Source organism: Elephantulus edwardii, unplaced genomic scaffold (genome assembly GCF_000299155.1).
Source record: "Elephantulus edwardii isolate Elephantulus edwardi_28Jun2011 unplaced genomic scaffold, EleEdw1.0 scaffold00060, whole genome shotgun sequence".
NCBI classification, from domain to species: Eukaryota; Metazoa; Chordata; class Mammalia; order Macroscelidea; family Macroscelididae; genus Elephantulus; species Elephantulus edwardii.
Genome location: NW_006399810.1, coordinates 4,957,061 through 4,977,128, shown reverse-complemented (window position 1 = coordinate 4,977,128; position 20,068 = coordinate 4,957,061). Strand labels below are relative to the sequence as shown.

The window sequence follows — 20,068 nt, the reverse complement described above, 5'->3', positions numbered from 1 at the left end:
AATGCTTACCCCCACAATAAGGGATTTATCTTTAACTGCTCCACAAATTGCTGTCTGTCAGATACTCCTCTAAATCTGAACATTCAGATCAAGACAGACTAGGAAGAAGGATTGGCCAACCACTTCTGAAATAGCAGGCCTCTGAAAACCCTATGCACAACAGAACACACGCAGATTAACACTGACAGCATTACTCCTTAATAGTTTAGAGAGGTCCCTAACTTCAGATTTTCCCCATGCAACATGTCTCCTTATTTCCTGACTGCTAGTACTAAGGATGTTAATTATGGATTCAAGCAAAATGAAGTTGTTGACAGTTTCAATCTCTTCTCCATCCATCATGATGTTCCCTATTTGGTCTAGTAATAAGAATCTTTGTTTACTTGACATTGAGATGGAATCCATACTGAAGGCTACATTTCTTGATCTTCTGCAACAAGTGCTTCAAGTCTTCCTCATTTTTAGCAAACAAGGTTGTGTCATCTGAATAATGCAGGTTATTGATGAATCTCCCTCCAATCCTAATGTCACATTCCTCTTCATAGAGTCCAACTTCTCTATTAATTTGTTCAGCATACAGATGAAATAGGAATGGAGATAGAATACAATTCTGACATATTCCCTTACTCATTTTAAACCATGCAGCTTTCCCCTATGAAGTTTCCCCAAACTCTGTTTGCACAACATCCTCCTTGTCCAGTTATAGGTTCTTTATGAGCACAATTAAGAACATGGGGACTCCCATTGTTCTCAATGTTAGCCACAACTTCTTATGGTCCACACAGTCGAATGTCTTTGTATAGACAATAAAGCACAAATAGATACTCTTCTGCTATTCCTTACTTTCAGCCATGATCCATCTGACATCAGCAATGATGTCCCTGATGATACAGCCTCTTTTAGATCCTTCTAGAACTTCTGACAGTTGCCTATTTATGTACTGTTTTAGCTGTTTTAGAATGATCTTCAGCAGTGTTGCTTATATATAATATTGTTTGGTGGTTTCCACATTAAGCTAGATCACCTTTCTTGGGAATGGGAACAAATATGGACCTCTTGCAACCCATTAACCAGACAGCTGTCCTCCAAATTTCCTGTTATAGACTGCTGAGTGCATCCAAGGCTGCATCTGTTAATTGAAACAAGTCAATTGGTATCCCTTTGATTCCTGGGGCTTTATTTTTGCCCAAGGCCTTCAGCACAACTTCCATTTCATCTTTCATTACCATTGGCTCCTCCTCTTATGTGTATGGTACTTCTTGAAATTCAGTGTCAACCAGGGTTTTTTGGTATAGTGATTCTATGTATTCCCTCGATCTTCTTTTGATGCTTTCTGTGTCATTCAATATATTGCCCATAACATCTTTCAATATTGTGACTCAAGGCTTAAATCTGTTTTTCAATTCTCTCAGCTTAAGAAATGCAGAGCGAGTTATTCCCATTTTATTCTCTAATTCCAACTCTCTACACATTCCATTATAATGCTTTGCTTTGTCTTTTTGAGCTGCCCTTTGAAATCTTCAGTTTAGCCGTTTTATTTCATCATGTTTTCCTTTTGTTTTGGCTTCTCAGCACTACAGTGCAATTTTCAGAGTCTCTCCTAACATCCATTTAGATTTATTCTTTTCCCTCTGTTTTTGTAATGACCTTTTGCTTTCTTCATGAATGATACCCTTGCTATCAACCCCTACTCATTGAGTACGGTCATTGGTGTTCAATGTCTCAAACATCTTGAAATTCAGATGGAATTGATTCCAGATTATATCTTGGTTTCTGTGGGCTTATTTTATTTTTTTCCTTCTTCAATTTGAAGTATATGTGTAATTGATGATGTGACCCACAGTTCGCCCCTGGCCTAGTTTTGTCTGCCAATATTGAGCTTCTCCATTGATCTCTACCACTAATGTAGTCAATCTTATTTCTGTGCAGCCCAGTAGATGAGATCCATGTGTAATGTTGTTATTTGGGTCTTTTTAAAAAAAAATATTTGTAATGAATAAATTATTGTAAATACAAAATTCAATCATTCTATCTCCAGCCTCATTTCTATTACAGAGCCCATATTTTCCAACTATTATTATTCCTTCTTCACTGTTTCCCACTTTTGTGTTCCAATCTCCAATTATCATGAACACATCTTTATTGCATATTTGGTCTATTTTTGACTGAAACATTTGGTAAAAATTCTCAATTGCTTCCTCTTTGGCTTCAGATGTAGGAGCGTATATTTGAATAATAGTCATGTTAATGGGTCTTCTTTGTATGCATATGTATATTATCCTATCACTCACAACATTGTATTTCATGATAGAACTTGAAATTGACTTTTTAACTAGGAATACATCACCATTCGTCTGTTCTTCATTTCCAGCATAGTATACCATATGATTATCTAATTTAAAGTGGCCAAAGCTGGTCCATCTCATCTCGCCAATATCCAGTATGTCAACATTCATGCATTCCATTTCAGTTTGGATATTAATATTTATTTGATTGTTCGTATTTGAACTGTCTTTAATGTCTTACCTTTTGCATTGATTTTATGTGAAATTATAAACGGACTTAATACTTCACGGCCTCCAATAAAGTTTTCATTTGTAATGATAATACATTCAGCCAGTATTCTCTGCATCATAAGCCCACACAATACAATGGGTCAATGACATTTTTGCAAATATGGATAATCAGAAGCTGAAGTAGCACTTGCATAGCTAATTTTGCCCTCTCTTATTTTCCATCAGTGCCATGAGGTAAAAATGTCTGATCTTGTCTATTGGCCTAAGCAGAGAATATTTATTTTAGATTACAGCTGAGTTGCCGTAGTCACTTAAGATAAAGTCCTTCAATATTAACCAGTTGCAAGCCATGTGAGCACACCAGATAACATATAAGCAGAGTTCTCTAGCCAACCACCAGGTATGTGAAAAAGAAAACACTTGTAAGCCCTGAGGGTATGCAGTGGGTTCTTATATCATGACACTGGGCTCTATGGTGCTGCAAAAGTTAAAGCACTTGGTAGCTAAATTAAAAGTGAGAGGTGTGTGTTGAGAAACCATTCAAATTCACCCAGAATTCAAATTTCTAGGTTGAGGGAATCAGGATATCCCACTCTGCCCTTGTTCTTCAAGATAATACTATATGGAAATCCTTCCTGGTCAGAAATTGTTTCCCACTTCTGTTCTTACCCTTTCTCTAGGAAATGTTAAGATGTTGTTGCTGTTGTTATGTGCCTTTAGGTTGCCCGAAACTCATAGCAACTCTATATACAACAGCTCTGAAATCTGGCCAGTCCAGAGCCAGTTTACTGACTTTGACACACCTACCCCCCATTACCCTAGATACTGTATCAATCCATCTCTTCTGGGGTCTTCCTCTTCTGTGCTGTCCCTCCACCCTTCAGAACATGAGTCCCTCCTGGCCACATGGCCAAAGTATGAGACAGAAATTCAAAAGTCACACCTCCAAAAATAAACTGGGTTTTACCCTTTTCAAAACAGATCTATATGTTTTCGTGGCAGACCACGGTATGTTCAAGACTCTTCTCTAGCACCACAATTCAAAGGCATCAATTTTTCTTCTGTCATCCTTACTCATTGTTCATCTCTCTGATGCATAGACTACTGATGCCAAAAGAGTTGTCTGTGGAGTCAAGTAAGCTGTAACTGTTAAAACCTCAATCTCTTCTCCATCTATCATGGTACTGCCAGTTGGCCCAGTGGTGAAAATTTTTATCTTCTTCATATTGAGCTTCAATCCATACTGAAGACTACAGTCTTTGACCTTCTGCTGTAAGTGCTTCAAGTCTGCCTCAGTTTCAGCAAGGAGGGTTTTTCATCTGCAGGTTATTGATGAGGCTTCCTCAAATCCTGATGCCACATCCTCCTCATAAAGCCCACTGTCCTGAATTATCTGTTCTACATATAGATTGAAAAGATACGGAGGAAGGATACCTCCCTGACAAGCTCCCTTCCTGACTTTGAATCATGCAGTGTTTCCCTGCTCTGTTCTGAAGATTGCTTCCTGGTTCAAGTATGTTATTGTTATGTGCTGTTGAGTTGCCTGTGACTCATAGCGACCCTATGTACAACAGCTCTGAACCCTGCTCTATATACTGTGACAAACTGTCACCACATACCTATACAACTGTTTCTGATGCACCTATCCACATTATCCCAGTCACTGACTCAATCCATCTCATCTAGGGTCTTCCTCTCCTGCACTGTTCCTCAACACCCCCAAGCATGACGTCCCTCTCTAAGGACTGGTCCCTCCTTGCAACACGCCCATGTATGTCAGACCAAGCTTCAGAATCCTTGCCTCCAAGGAACAGCCTGGTTTAACCCTCTCCAGGACAAACCTATTCATTATTTTAGTAGTCCCTGGTATATTCAATACTCTTCTCCAACCCCACAGCTCAAAGGCATCAATTCTCCTTCTATCATCCCTAGTTATTATCTAGCTCTCTGATGCATAGTAAGTGATTGCAAAGACCATGGCCTGTATCAGGTGCACCTTAGTCTCCAGACTGACATCATACCTCTTCAGTACTTTGGAAAAGTCTCTGACAGCAGACTTTCCTCACAAAATACATCTTTTAATTGCCTGGCTGCTGGTGCCAAGAGTGTTGATTGTGGAGCCAAGCAAACTAAAACTGCTTACTATCTCAATCTCTTAACCATCTTTCACATTGCTACTAATCAGCCTAGTTGTGAGAATCTTCATTTTCTTGATATTGAGCTTCATTCCATATTGCAGGCCGCAGTTCTACAGCAAGTACTTCACGTCCTCCACAGTTTCAGTAAGCAGGGTTGTATCATCTGCATAACGCAGATGGTTGATGAGTCTACCTCCAATCCAGATGCCACATTTATCCTCATAGAGCCCAGCCTCCCGGATAATTCGTTCTCCATAGAGATTAAAAACATATGGAGATAGAGTACACCCCTCGTGTACTCCCTTCCCAGTTTTGAACCATGCAGGTTTTCCCTGCTCTGTTCTGAGGACTGTCTCCTGGTCCAAGTATAAGTTTCATATAAGCACAATCAAGTGTTCTGAGGTTCCCATTCTTCTCAGAGTCAGCTATAATTTGTTGTGGCCCACACAGTCAAACGCCTTTGCACGGTCAATGAAACACAGATAGACATTAATCTTACTCTCTGTTTACAGCCAAGATCCATCTAACACTAGCTACAATATATCTAGTACCATGATCTCTTTTAAACTCAGCCTGCACTTTTGGCATTTCTCTGTTGGTGTGCTGTTCCAGTTGTTTATTGATAATAAGCACAAGAAACAGTGTAAAAATCTTGAAAGTTCTTGTCTTAGAACATTTTTTTACTCTCCAGTTGAAATATTACCATGATTTTTCAATAATATATTAAATAAACTTCTGTTACTTGCATAATATAATTTTTGTTTTAACAATGTCCACTCAAATATACCTCAGAAGAAAGGCCTGCCAATCAATTTTGAAACTATGGCATGGAATTGACTCATAGGTGACTCATTGTCAACTCTTACCATGGCCCTATATAATCACTACAAGGTAGCAAGATTTACTATAAAGTCAGTGGCCAGGGTTTGAATAATCTGAATAACAAAAGTAAAAATGCTACCCCTAATTTAAATACTTGGAATACATAACAAGTTTTAAGCTGATGTCTTCCTCCCTTCATTCTGATAACATTTTTTTTATTGTTGTAATCTGTTTTCTGATTTGCATCACACATACTCCAAAGTATCCAGGGAAACTATGGAGTTTCAAAATAGTCAAATGGTTTCAGGTTTTCAGAACACGATGGTATTAAAATATCTTTTAAATTATAAATACCAGTAGCACTTTAACAAATAGTGCTGGAGAAACTGGACTGCTACTTGTTGTTCTTATGTGCTGTAAAGTCACCTATGTCTCATAGCGACCCTGTGTACAACAGCCTAAACCCTGCTTTATCCTGTGCTAATCTCACTGTCTCTGACACACCTATCCCCATTACCATAGTCACTGAATCAAGCCATCTCATCAAGGGTCTTCCTCTCTGCACTGTTCCTCAATCCTCCCAAGTATGACGTCCCTCTCCAAGGACTGATCCCTCCTTGCAACATGTCCAAAGGATGTCAGATGAAGCTTCAGAATCCTTGCATCCAAGGAACAACCTGGTTTCACTTCTTTAAGACAAACCTGTTTGTTCTCTTAGCAGTACATGGTATATATAATACTCTTCTCTAGCACCACAGCTCAAAGGCATCAATTCTCCTTCCATCATCCTTAGACACTGTCTAGCTCTCTGATGCATAACAAGTTATTACAAAGACCATGGCCTGTAACAGGTGCACCTTAGTCTCCAGACTGACACTGTTGCTCTTCGGTACTTTGACTGCTACCTGTAGAAAGCTGAAACAGAATCTACATCTCATACTATGCACAAAAATCAACTCAGGGTGGATCAGAGACCTAGGAGTAAAGTCTAAAACTATAAAGATCATAAGAGATAAAATGGGACTAAACCTAAAAGGCCTTGTTTTGTGTGGTGTATACCATAGAGTTGGAATCAACCCATAGCTGATCCTCTGACAGGTTTTTAGAGGCAGTTAATCGCACAGGAGGAGATTGTCCATCCTTCTCCTGAGGAGCAGATGGTGGCCTTGAATGTCATGCCTTTGATACTGCAGTGCAATTTCTCACCACTAGGGCACCAGAGCTCCCCAAAAGGCCTAGACTATAATATAAATCAGTTGGCAAATAAAGCCAGAAACACACAAGCAGGAGAGGCTAACATCGATGAATGTGATCTTCTAAAGATTAAATTCAGGTTTGCATATAAGAGGTGTTTCAATAGGGTGAAAAGAAAACGTACCAATTGTGAAAAAAAGAAAATTGCAATACTCTCTCAGACAAGAGTCTCATAACAAAAATTCACTACTGGGCCTCCACAAGAAAAAGACTGATAACTTATTACAAAATAAGCATAAGATATAGAAAGACCTTTCATAGAGGAATACATTTGGATGGCCAACAGACACATCAAGAAATGCTCAAAATCACTGGCAAAAAGAAAAGATGTAAATCAAAACCACAATGAGATATTATTTCACTCCAATTGCAGTGGCAAATTTCAACAGGACAGTAAGCAATATATGTTGGAGAGGATTTAGATAGATCGAAACTCTCATACAGTATTGGTGGGATTGTAAAATCATACAACCACTGGGGAGCTCTGGTGGCCTAGTGGCAAGGAGCTGCAACTACAATCCCAGAGGCACACGGTTCGAATCCACCAGATGTTCTGCCGGGGAAGGAGGGACAATCTCCTCCTGAACCAGTCAGATCTGATTTGACGGTACATGCACACACACAAAAATAATAAAATCTAAACAAATATAAAAAAATCATACAACCACTCTGGAGGGCAGCTTGATATTTCTTCAAAAAGCTGAATATGGGATTCCATATGATCCAGATATTGCACTGTTAAGAATATGCTGTTGTTTTTGTTGATTGCCTTCGAGTTGAGCACAACTCCTAGTGACCCTATGAACAAAAGGCCAGAAGCCCTTCTACAACTATTAATATTTATCAAAGTTCAGAGAGTTTCCAGAAGCAAATTGTTTAGGAAGTGGATGCCACTCCTGCTTACAAACCTGTCACAGTATGTTATTGGCTGAGTTGTCTGCATTGCATATTGTTGTTGCTGTTAAGTGCTGTCGAGTCGCAGGCGACTCATAGCGACCCAAGTAATCCTATATACAGCAGCTCTGAACCCTTACCTGTCCTGAGTCAGTCTCACTAATTCTGACACACCAATTCCCATTGTCCAAGTCCCTGTATTAATCCATCTCATCCGGGCCTCCCTCTCCTGCACTGTCTGTCCACCCTTCCAAACATGATGTCCTTCTCCAAGGACCAATCTCTTTTGGCCACATACCCAAAGTAAGTGAAGGGGAGCTTCAAAATCCTAGCCTCCAAAGAGAGACTTGGTTTCACCCTCTCCAAGACCAACCAATTTGGGGTTTTTTTGGCAGTCCATGGTGTGTTAAGATTCGTCTCCAGAACCACAACTCAAAGGCATCTATACCCCATGGAAAATATAACTGAGACTCAAATGGCTATTGCACAAGGATTTTATTTTTTTTTTATAGCAGCATTATTCACTATAGCAAGAACATGGAAACAGCCCAAATGTCTATCAAAAAAATAACTGGATTGAGAAATTGTAATACATTCACACAACGGAATATTATGCAGCACTCAAAAAGCAACAATTTTGAACAATACTATATAACATGAGAGAGGCTAGAGAGTATTACGCTGAGGAAGTTAATTCAGGTACATAAGAACAAATAATACTGCATAAGACCATTATTGTGTAAAACAGAAGGATAATCAATAAGATGTGTATGGATACCCAAAGAGGGAAGGGATGGGCATATGTGGGGAAGTGGGGGGGAGGCGAGGAGAATCACAGAGTCACAGAGTTTGTCGGGTGGAGGGAGGGTGCAGAAAAAGCCCAATGAAACAATGTACATGAATGAAATACAATATAATCAAATTATTGTAAGCAAACCAGCACTCTCTGGCCTTGCCAGTAAGCATGTAAGCAGGGCAGTCCAATCTTGCCATTTGCAGGACCACATCCTCATTAATTCCAAGCTTCACTATTACCGCTAAGTAAGATGTAGCTGCTAGAATCACTGCTGGTTCACTCAGTCCCTCCTGCTCCAGCGCTGCACACAGTGGACTGACTCAAATCTGTGCCAGCAACTTTACATATGTGGCAGGACAACCTGGCTGGGAAATTAGCTGTAATTCATTTTCCTGTAAAATCTCCATCATGAGAATATTGGAGAAAGACTGCAAGGGTGTTTTGGGTTTTTTTCCCCCCCTTCTTTGTTTCAAGAGTGCAACAAAGATGCTTGTTTTCTTCAAATGTGAGTTTTCCAATTCAATTGCTTTAGAAAACCTGAGTCTTGGAAACAAATAGCTCAAATGTCTAGGGCACAATTGGGTGGATGGATGTGGAGAGCTAGAGGGTAATGATTGATTAAATTCTGTGGGATTCTGATCAATGTCAAACATTCTCCTTGACTTTACCAAACATTCTTTCACAAGAACGCAGCCTCATAATTTTTCTTCCATTCAAGTTAAGGAAAGAGAAAAAGCTATAACTTTTTGAGAAACCCTAGGGAGATCAATAAGGTATGACTGTCCTTGGGTCCTTATTTACCAGTTGCTAACGCAACATTTTGGTACCAGCATGAATCTAAGTTAAGTGATAAAATAAAATCTCCTCTAAGACGAGTTTAACTGCCATTTTATAAACATACTGTTGCAGTTGTTGTGTGCCACTGAGTCAGAACCAGCTCATAGCTGACCTTTTAGCGGGTTTCAGAGGCAAGAAATTACATGATAGGAGCGTGTCCATCCTTGTCCCACAAAGTAACTGGTGGTTTTTGAACTGTGTGTTTTGGGGATTGCAGTGTAGCTTCTTACCACTGGGTCACTAGAGTTTTCTCCTGAACATACTAGGAGCCACAATCTTGACAGTCCCTTTTGTGCATACTTAACCTGTAACTTAGTACCAATGGAGTTGAGTCCAACTCATAAGCAATCCTCCATCTGGCCTCTGAAGTTGTAAATCTTCAAGAGACTGGTCACCCTTCTCTCACTGAGCTGCTGCTAGATTCTCACTGTCAGTCTTCTGGTTAGTGGTGGAACGTGCTACCCACAAGGCCATCAGTGGCCCTCTGTAGTTGTATTTTAATCATACACAGACTAATCATTCATGTACAATAGTTACAGACTACTGAGAGAGGGAGACTGTCAACAAGACAGACTGACACAGAGTCTATAGTAATGGAATAGAGTATGTGAGAGATCTTGAGGATGGCCAAGATAGGGCAAAGTTCTGATTCTATTTGGTGGAGATTATCCCCTATAGAAAAAAGTCAATTTTGTTTCTGATTGCCTGTGGATTTTTAAAACGTCCATTTGAACTAGTTTACTTCTGTATTTATTTTTACATTATACTGGATCACTTATTAACTAAATAAATTCTTTGACATATTCATTTTCATATCTAAGTGTAAGAATTTTACCTTTAACAGTATTTTCCACTAAAAAAAGATTTAACACTCACTAATTTGATGGTTTGCATATTGCTAAGATTTAATGGAAGTTATGTCACCAATGTTTCAAATATCAGGACTGCTGATGGTGGCCAGATTTCAGGAGAGATTTCAAATTAGGAGTCTTAGAACAGCTTGCCTCCTGCTTCTAAAAATCAGACAATATTGTCCAATAATAATGCTAGAAGATGAGTTCCTTAAGTTGAATGACACTTAAAATACATATTGGCTTCAACAATGGACTCAAGCATACTAGCAATGTTTCATTCTGTTGCATAAAGTGTCATTCTGAGTCACCAATTACTTGATGAGAATTGATAACATTTTCAATTTATGGAACAAATTTCACAGATGGATTAGAGAAAAAAAACACTAAAGCTATAATTATTTTATAATTGATTTTGGCTGGGTTTGTTTTTTTTTTAAAGTGCATGGAATTACTGATTAAACATAGCTTTCATAAAATAACAAATTTCACAAAAACCTGCAACATTTCCAAAGTTACAGACTATCAGTGAAGTTTTAAATCATTTGGTCAGCAAATTATGTTGTTTATGTCACCCCACTGCATTGACAATGAGTTATCACTTCTTAGAAAAGCATGATCATGCCTGTTTCCAAGGGCTGTAATTCTAATTAAAATGTTAGGAGCTGAATCAATGCTGAACTCCCTATATACTCTTATTCCTGGAGATGCTATTACTGTAACTATTTTCAAGTTCATATATAGAAGAGAAATATTTTTGAAAAGCATTCAATCAAGGTAGCAGACAATGTAAATGTAAAATCAAGTTTTATAGTGCCAAATCTGTTCACCCTGTGGAAAACCTATGGAATAAGAAGTCTAATTGCAAAGATCACCTTATTTTAGCTATACTTCCATGAGAAAAATTACCTTGTGCTAACAAAGACTAATAGATGAACAGAAAAGATAGAGTATTAACAAGATGATGTCGTTAAAGTAAACACAGGTAAGATGTACTAGCAGTAAAAAACAGTTTACTGGTAAAAACTTGAGTTGTTGCTGTTATTTTTGTCAGATATCGTTGAGTTGCCTAGAACTCATAGGACCTGATGAACAATGATTTGAACCTTGCACTATCCTCTGCCATCATCATAATTTCTGATAAATTCTAGATGCCACACCCTGGACTTTCTTCCTTGAGTAATTATGGAGTAATTATTTAAGTAATTTCACTTACACAGCAAGCATCTGATCTATCCTCTGGAAAATGAGCTGGCTAGTCAAATGATACCCGTTATTTCTTCTTTTTATGGAAAAACTCTTACTTGCCCATTAATATCTGTTCTCTTTTTCTTCTACAGTAACATGCCCTTTTATCTTCAGGTCGGCACATGGATTCCTGAAATAAGAAAACCACTTAACCTTCCTTTTGCAGCTGGTGGAGGTCATGCTGATTCATTTTTATCCTCAACGAAATTTCTAAAACAGTGTCCTTAAAAGGATAGAGCAAAATAATTTTTTTTCTTCTTCTTTTCAAATTGTTTTTCCAAACCTATTTCATAGTGGCTGGAGCTAGAGCAGCCATCTTGAATCTTTAGGTATTCTTCAAAATAGAATACAAAAAATTAAACAGATAAACTCTTTTTACCTTTTTTTTTTTTTGAGAAAGGTATCTCTATTTTGTCTAGCATATTATTTTCATTTTTCTGTTGTTCATAGTTTAATTTAATCCAAATAAATAAATAAATAAATATCACCACACTCTGAATTCTAGACTAGGGGAAAGGAGAAATTATTTTAATCTAGGGGGAAGTGTTATCTTCAGAGGTTACTTTATCAATTAATTTGTCATTTTCAGTAACAAAAATGTCTTTTTTTTCCCAAAAAGATTACTGTGCTGATTAAACAGAATCAGCTACAATAACTTTTAATATGTTCTTTCTATCCTTGGTCTCTTGATGCCTACAGAATAATTGGTTGGGGTCATTCAAATAGGTTATAAAACTCTTGCAGGGATTGAACACTGACTATGAATCTGCTTTGTGATGATGGTGATAATCATTCCTTGACCTGAATTTATGCAGTTTCTGCTTCTGGTGAATTACAGTTGGTGTCATGAATGGGATCCATTCCCAAGGCATGGGATTTGGGAAGAAAAGGATGAATGAGTGTGGAATATGAAACTAATGATTTTTAGATAGTTACTCTGGTTGATATCTGGAATGGATAAAAGCCAAGCAGGAGAAGTTAAGTTGCAGCTGGAGAGGTGGGGGTGGGGGGAATCAGATCTGGAAAGGCTTGGGACAAAAAGCCCTGAAGGTTAAACAGAGTGATTGGTAAGGAGACAGGGTCCTCTGGTTTCACTCAACCAGAGAGGTGAAGACATATTTATATGAATGAAAAGATAACTAAGGGGTAGAGAAGAGATAAATTCAGTGTTTTAAAAGGCTATATGCTCATTATCTATCCACTCTTTTCCTATTTCCTCCCAGGCCCCTACATCAGTCTTGCTTTATTAAAGTAGTGTTATGCAGATAATTAACACAGTATTGGAACAGATGAGGAAGAGAACAGTTTAAAAGGAATATATGATTAGGCATTACATGTAAGACAATGTTCCAGAATAAGAGGAAGGTTCATTGCAAAGAGGGCTGGGGGAAGGGGAAGGGAAGAGGGAGAATATTGTGTACCAATGAAGGAACATTTAAAAACAAAGTGAAGGCACATTGCAAAGAGGACTGGGGGAGGGGGGAAGAAAAGGGGAGGGAAGAAAATGTGAAACAATGAACATCCAATTTTTCTGTAAATTTTTTGTCCAAATCACAATTAAAATATTTTTTAAAAGTTAAATGTGTATCCGAATATACTCTTTCTTATTAGAGCCCTAGTGGCAAGAAGCTGTGCTTTTTGGTAAGGATCCCAAAAGCACACGATTCACATACACCAGGGAGAAGGGTGGGCAATCTCCTCCCATGCAACTAACAGCATCTGAAAACCTACTGGAGGGTCAGCTATGAGTTGGTTCCAACCTAATAACACACAAGAGCAATAACAGTAGTAGAACAGTAGTTAAGTGCTTTGCTGATAATTAAAAGATGTTGTTGTTGTTGTTATGTGCCGTCGAGTCGCTTGTGACTCATAGCGACCCTATGTACAACAGCCCTAAACTCTGCTCTGTCATGTGCCAATCGCACTGTCTCTGACACTCCCATCCCAATTATCCCAGTCACTGAATCAATCCACCTCATAGAGGGCCTTCCTCTCTGTGTTGGTGGTATAGTGGTGAGCATAGCTGCCTTCCAAGTAGTTGACCTGGGTTCGATTCCCGGCCAATGCAGCCGGCCGAATTAAAAGATAGACAATTTAAATCCATCAGTTGTTCTTCAAGAGATATATGTGAAAATGTGTTTGTGTAAATAACAAAGCCTTGCAAATCCTATAAAACCAAAGAGTCAGACTCACAGTTACTGGCTCAATTCTGACTCAGAGGAAACATCCATAGTATTTTCAAGACTGTAAAGCCTTATAGGAGAAGACTGCCCACATCCATCTTCCTCCCTCAGAGGAAAATCAGCAGCTGATCTTTTTGCTGCTGCTGTTGTTGTTAGATGCCACTGAGTAGATTATGAATTAAAACAACCCTTTAAACAACAGACTGGAACCTTGGCCTATCCTGTACCATAGTAACCATCTCTGCCATGCTCACGCCCATTGCTCGGTCACTGTCAGAGAAGGCCTTCTCCTTCACCAATCCTCTACCTTCTTAACATCACGTCTTTTTTCCACGATCTGGTCGCTCACATGCCTAAAGTATGAGTGGAAGTTTCAGCATCCTTTCCACTAAGGAGCACCTTGCTTGCACTTCCTCCAAGACAGACTTGTTTGTTATTTTAGCAGTTCATGAATTATTCAGCGCTCTTCTCCAAAGGCACGGCAACTCAAAGGCATTGGCTCTTTTTCAGTCATCCTTATTCATTGTCCAACTTTCAAGTGCATAAGAAGCACCTGAACATAGTATGGTTTGGATCAGGTGTTCCTTAGTCTTCAAACTGATATTCTTGTTCTTTAGCACTTTGGAGAGGACAACAGATCTCTCAATGCAAGACATCTTTTGATTTCTTGACTGCTGTTGCCATACTAGTTTATTGTGGATTCAAGTAAAATGAAGTTAGATTAGCAGTACAAAATGTATTGCACCATTTCAAAGGGTGGTGTAGTGTGGTGGTGTTCCTGTTGTTATTGTTAGGTGCTATTGAGTTGACTACGACTCACAGTTGTCCTATGAACAAGAGATATGAATCCTGTTTTATCCTGTGCTATTCTCACATTATCTTTTTCACTTGAGCCCATTGTTGTAGCTACTGTGTCAATTCACCTGGTTGAGTCTGTCTTTCTTTCACCATCCCTCCAACTTCTTAAGCACAATGTCCCTTTCCAATGAATAGCCCCTTCTAGCAAAATTCCTAAAGAATGTGGAGAAGACTTTATTCTCTTTGCCTCTAAGGCATATTTTGGCTGCACCTTCTCCAAGATATATCTATGTGTTCTTTTGGTCATCCATGGGGTATTCAGTACTCTTCACCATTACCACATTCAAAGGCATTGATTCTTTTTCTGTCATCTTTATCACTGTCCAGCTCTCAGCAGCATAGCAAATGATTGAAAAGACCAGGGCCTGAATAAGGTGTACCTTAGTCCTCAAAATCACATCATTGCTCCTCAATAATTTAGAGAGGTCCCTGACTGCAGACTTGTTCAGGACAATACATCTTTTGATCTCCTTACTGCTGGTACCAAGTAAGATGAAATTGTTGACAGTTTCCATATGCAGTGTAGTGAATTGTTTTTATGTGGCTTTTCTTAGCCACCATGGTTTAATTCTTGCAAAATGATTGGGAAGGATTATGCAAATAAGTTACATAAAACTCTGCAGGGATTTTATGGTGATTTTATAACTGAGGTACGTGTGGCCTATTAAGGGGATTGGTCAGTTTAGCCATTCTCATAGGCTTAAATAAGCCAATCTAACAGTAGATGAGAGGGAACTTCACTATCATTAAGAAGGAGGTAAAGCAGAGCTCTGGTGGCCTACTGGCAAGAAACTGCACTATAATCTCAAAGACACCAGTTCAAATCCACAAGCTGCTCTGTAGAAGAAGGATGGGCAATCTCCTCCCATGCAATTGCCTCTGAAAACCTGTTGGAGAGTCAGCTATGGTTGGTTCCAACTTGATGGTACTCAACAACAACAAAGCAGAGCACATCCTTTTGACCAGAGATTTCCTCACTTAGAACCTCTCCAGGAGACAGAGTTGTGATGATGAACACAGAAAGATGGAACAGAATGTATGAGTAGTGATAATTAGGAACAACGGTGTCTCTCTGGAGACTAAGGTGTGCCTGATACAGGCCATGGTCTTTGCAATCACTTGTTATGCATCAGAGAGTTGGACAATGACTAGGGAGGATAGAAGGAGAATTGATGCCTTTGAGCTGTGGTGTTGGAGAAGAGTATTGAATGTACCATGGACTGCCAAGAAAACAAATAGATTCATCCTGGAGAGGGTTAAACCGGGCTGCTCCTTGGAGGCAAGGATTCTGGGGCTTCGTCTGATATACTTTGGACATGTTGTAAGGAGGGACAGGTCCTTGGAGAGGGACATCATGCTGGGTAGAGTAGAGGGACAGCACAGGAGGGGAAGACCCTCTATGAGGTGAACTGATTCAGTGACTGCGGTAATCGGGATGGGTGTGTCAGAGGCAGTGCGATTGGCACAGAATAGAGCAGGGTTTAGGGCTGTTGTACATGACATGTAGGTTGCTATGAGTTGCAAACGACTTGACGGCACATAACAACAATAACATGAGATGCTGCACTAAACTTCTCAGTCCAGAGAGCCAAAGAGCTGAGTTCCTTCAGGAAGAAAGCTTCCTGTCAGAGTGTGCTGGCTCTAGGCCTTACTGAATTAGCTCAACAGTTCTCACACTTGGACAAGCAGGGTAAAGAGTCACAATTGGATACAAGTCTGTCTGACTGTGGGCATGGCTGAGAAGGGGCTAAGGACTATTCTGGTTGGAATCTGTCTTGATTGAAAAATCGTATCTTGTCTTCTGAGTTGTACTCACTAATTTAAAAGTTGATCCTGATTTCAAGTTGCCTCTGTTAGTTCCAAGTTGATTTTGAGTTGTAATCAGTTATGTCCCACATAAACCACATAATAGTGAGGACAGCCTATGAGTTTTAAGTGACCTTTGTAACAAATTATCAAACACCACTGAAAAGTAGGAAGTGGTGTGGGAAGAATAGCTGGTGTTAGGATTGGTTAAAAAAAAGTTTGAAATATGAACATTTGTCTGAGCTGTAGGCTTATTCCACTATCACCACTTTCACTACTGCCACCACTGTTGAAAGCTGGATGGAATTTTTACACTCCTGACTTATTAATATATAATGCACTGCAATCACCAGGCAAGTTGATAGCAGATACAAGCAGAAAGTGAATCCCTTCACAAAATAACTCTATTCACTGGAGTGGGAAAACAGAAACAAGTAATTAGAGGATCTTTCACTCTTGCAGAAGAAGTAGCTAGGTACCCTCTGAAGGAATCATTCACTCCTTCAATATTGCTCATCTGTGTCTGTCAAGTTTCAAAGTGCCCTATTAGACAGTGGATATGGGTAGGCTGTTTCTCTCTGGGAAGAAATTTGGCATGTGAAACACACATGAGACGTCAAAGGCAGACGTCATCTCTGTGTGTGTGGTTGTCTTGGTTGAGCTGCTTGGTTAAAATGCAGCATTTAACTGTGGCTGGCTCTCCAGGGCTGTTCTGACAAGAAAGCTCTGCCTACCGTAGATCTCACACCTGCCCAGGCTGGTTCTCCTGGCAAGCAGTGTTGGAAGCTTACCAGGTGCTTCTTATAAATTCAGCTCTGTGACTCCAGTTTGCTCCCAGCCCTCATTTGCTCTCAGCCTTTGCCCTTCTTGGGCAATTGTTGCAGCTCTTTATCTAAGCCAATAATGTCCAGAGGCTCCCCACTCTGCCTGGAAGCTTCCTGCCAGGAAGAAGAATTATTCGCTCTTGGCTTTGACCCTTACAGGCATTTATTTCATAGTAAAACGAGAACTATTTCTTATAGTTCATCAGCAATATGAAAGCTGGAAAGATTCTTTTTGTCTTACTATTTATTAGCTGCATGACTTTAGATGGCTCAGGCCATTTCCTTGCATCTCGGTGCACCTGTCTGGAAAAAAAATTGGGTATAATGATGATACTTCTCTTAAAGTACTGTTGGGAGGCTAAAATTAGATGTTATGCACCACAGAGTCAGAATTGACCCCAGATGACCCTCTGATGGATTTTCAGAGATGGTTAATTGAACAGGAGGAGACTGTGCATCTTTCACCGGTGGAGCAGCTGGTGGATTTGAACCATGTGCTTTTGGGATTGCAGCATTGTTTCTTGCCAGTAGGCCACTAGTGCCATATAAAACAATTAGAACAATGTCTTATGGGTACTAGCAGAAAAGCAAAGTGATAAATCTTAAGTGTTTGAATAATTAATTGAAAGGTTCCTTTAAAAATGTTTAAGAGTTAATGACAACAGTTTTGCATATAGAACTTAAACAAAATATAAACTGAAGATCAAGAATTGCTCTACTCCTTCTGTTTCCTATATTTACAGCCATTGTTGTGGTGCTGGGGAAGAGTCTTGAATACACCAGGGACTGCTAAGAAAACAAGTAAGTCTGTCTTGGAAAAGGTAAAACCAAGTTTCTCTTTGGAGGCTAGGATTTTGAAGCTCTGTCTCACAAACTTCGGGTACGTGGCCAGGAGGGACCAGTCCTTGGAAAAGGACATCATGCTTGGAAAGGCAGAGGGATAATGCAGGAGAGGAAGACCCTGGAGGAGATGGAGTGATACAGTAATTGGAGTAATGAGGGTAGGTGAGTCAGAGTTAGTGAGAACAGCTCAGAATAGGACAGGCTTCAGAACAATTGTACATAGGGTCACAGGCAATTTGACAGCACATAACAACAACAACAACATTGCTGTTGCTGTATGCTGTGAGTGGGAATCAACTCATAGCTGACCCTCCAGCAGGTTTTCAGAGGCAGTTCATCACACAGGAGGAAATTGCCCACCTTTCTTCCTTGGAACAGTAGGTGGATTCAAACCTTGTGCTTTGGGGCTGTAGCACAACTTCTTATCACTAGGCCACCAGCACGTCCTATAACTATATAATATATTAATGCTTGCCATCTAAACTAGGTCAGTTAGAAATATAAGGAGTAACTCTTGTGATACAGTCCATAGAGAGTTCTGTTGCTAGTATAAGTCACCACCTCTTTGGTGGTTCAAATCCCCCAGCAGCTCTACAGGACAAATATGGAGACACACACACACACACACACACACACACACACACACCACAATAAACCTTTGGAAAACACACTGGAGGATCAGCAATGAGTCAGTTCTGATTCTACAACATTGAGTTTTAGAGTTAATAGTAAGTGCAAGTGTATTTCAGAATTATACCAGGTTAAGTGATCTAAAGCTGGTTACATGGGCATTCAGGTTTATTCCACAGATCAGTACAGATGTCCCTGGAGAAGGACCTGATAGAAGGAGAGGATCAGAGAAAAAGAGGAAGGCCTTCCGTGACATAAATCGTAAGGAATGGCGGCAACAGTGGGTTCATACATCGTAACAAGTGTGAGGCATAAGACCAGGAAGTGTTTCTCTCTCTCCTAAATAAGGTTGGTGGAAGTTAGGACTCCCTCAATACAACAATAAGGCGACTCTTCACAGAAATTTCTGTTTACCCATGGTTTTTAAAACGTAATTTTTTTAAACCCAAGTGTTAAAAACTCTCATTTAAAGACCAAAGTTTAGCACTATAAAGTTATTTGAATGTATTTGAAGCAAAAGGACTGGCAAACTTGAAATGTGAGGAGAATAAACCTGACATTCATATTTCATATAGGTTTTCATGAAAGACTAAGTACAAACTTGGAAAACTTCTTAAAAAAGAACAAGCCTGGTCTGTAATGTCATTTATTATGATATGATAGCACACACTGATAAGACAGACTTCAGGGTACATTATCATTGTCACCCACAAAATCAGTGAATGGTGTTTTGCGGCCTGGTGTTGACAGATGGTGTTTGTAGGAGAGAAGCAACATTTATTTTACTTGAACACATCTCAGTCAAAGGGAACAAACACAGCAATCTTTAGTCAATAATAAATACTGTCCTTTAGCTAAAGAGAGTATTCAGCTCAATTTATAGTTATCAGTAAAGTTGACAAAGGTCATTATTACATTTCACTTCAGTTGCTTTTCAGGAAGTAGGGAGGTGAAGGAGCAGGGTGAAGGATGTTGAAAATGGTCATTTGCAGTGAGATACCTGTTTACTCTATTAGGGTAAATTCTATTTTTTAAAGTATCCAAATAATCTTTTTTGCTAACTTATACTTCCAATGTGTTGTTGTTGCAGAGTACTGTCAAGTCAGAACTGACCCGTAGCTGGCCCTCCATCGGGTTTTCAGAGACAGTTAATTGCACTGGAGGAGATTGCCCATTCCCTAGTGGAGCAACTGGTTGATTCGAACTGTGTACATTTGGGATTGTAGTGCAGGTTCTTACCACTATGCCACTAGAGTACACAAATGCAATGATTTAAATGTGCAAACCCAAAGGCAAGCAGTTAGAATCCATCAGCTGCTTCTTTGGAGACAAATGGGAAAGCTCCTCCCATGCAATTTACAGCCTCTGAAAACCCACTGGAATGTCGGCTATGAGTCTACTTCAACTCCACGGCACATAACAGCAGAAAAACATTATAAAGTATATATTTTTTAAAGAATGTTGTTATTCTTTATTCTAGGAAACTAAGCATGACAATTAGATCTGCATCAGTAAATCTCTAACAAATATCGAGAAGAAAATGCACGGTTTAATAGCGATATATGATT

The 20,068-nt window shown here is 39.4% G+C and overlaps 1 protein-coding gene and 1 non-coding gene across 3 annotated transcripts in view; one reads left to right on the top strand and one right to left on the bottom strand.

The window, feature by feature from the left end:
* Positions 1-20,068, bottom strand: part of DPP6 (dipeptidyl-peptidase 6) — a 1,353,880-nt gene that overhangs the window by 594,983 nt on the left and 738,829 nt on the right. The gene's annotated exons all lie outside the window — the stretch shown is intronic.
* Positions 13,353-13,424, top strand: TRNAG-UCC. The gene has a single exon. It is a non-coding gene; the product is annotated as a tRNA-Gly (tRNA).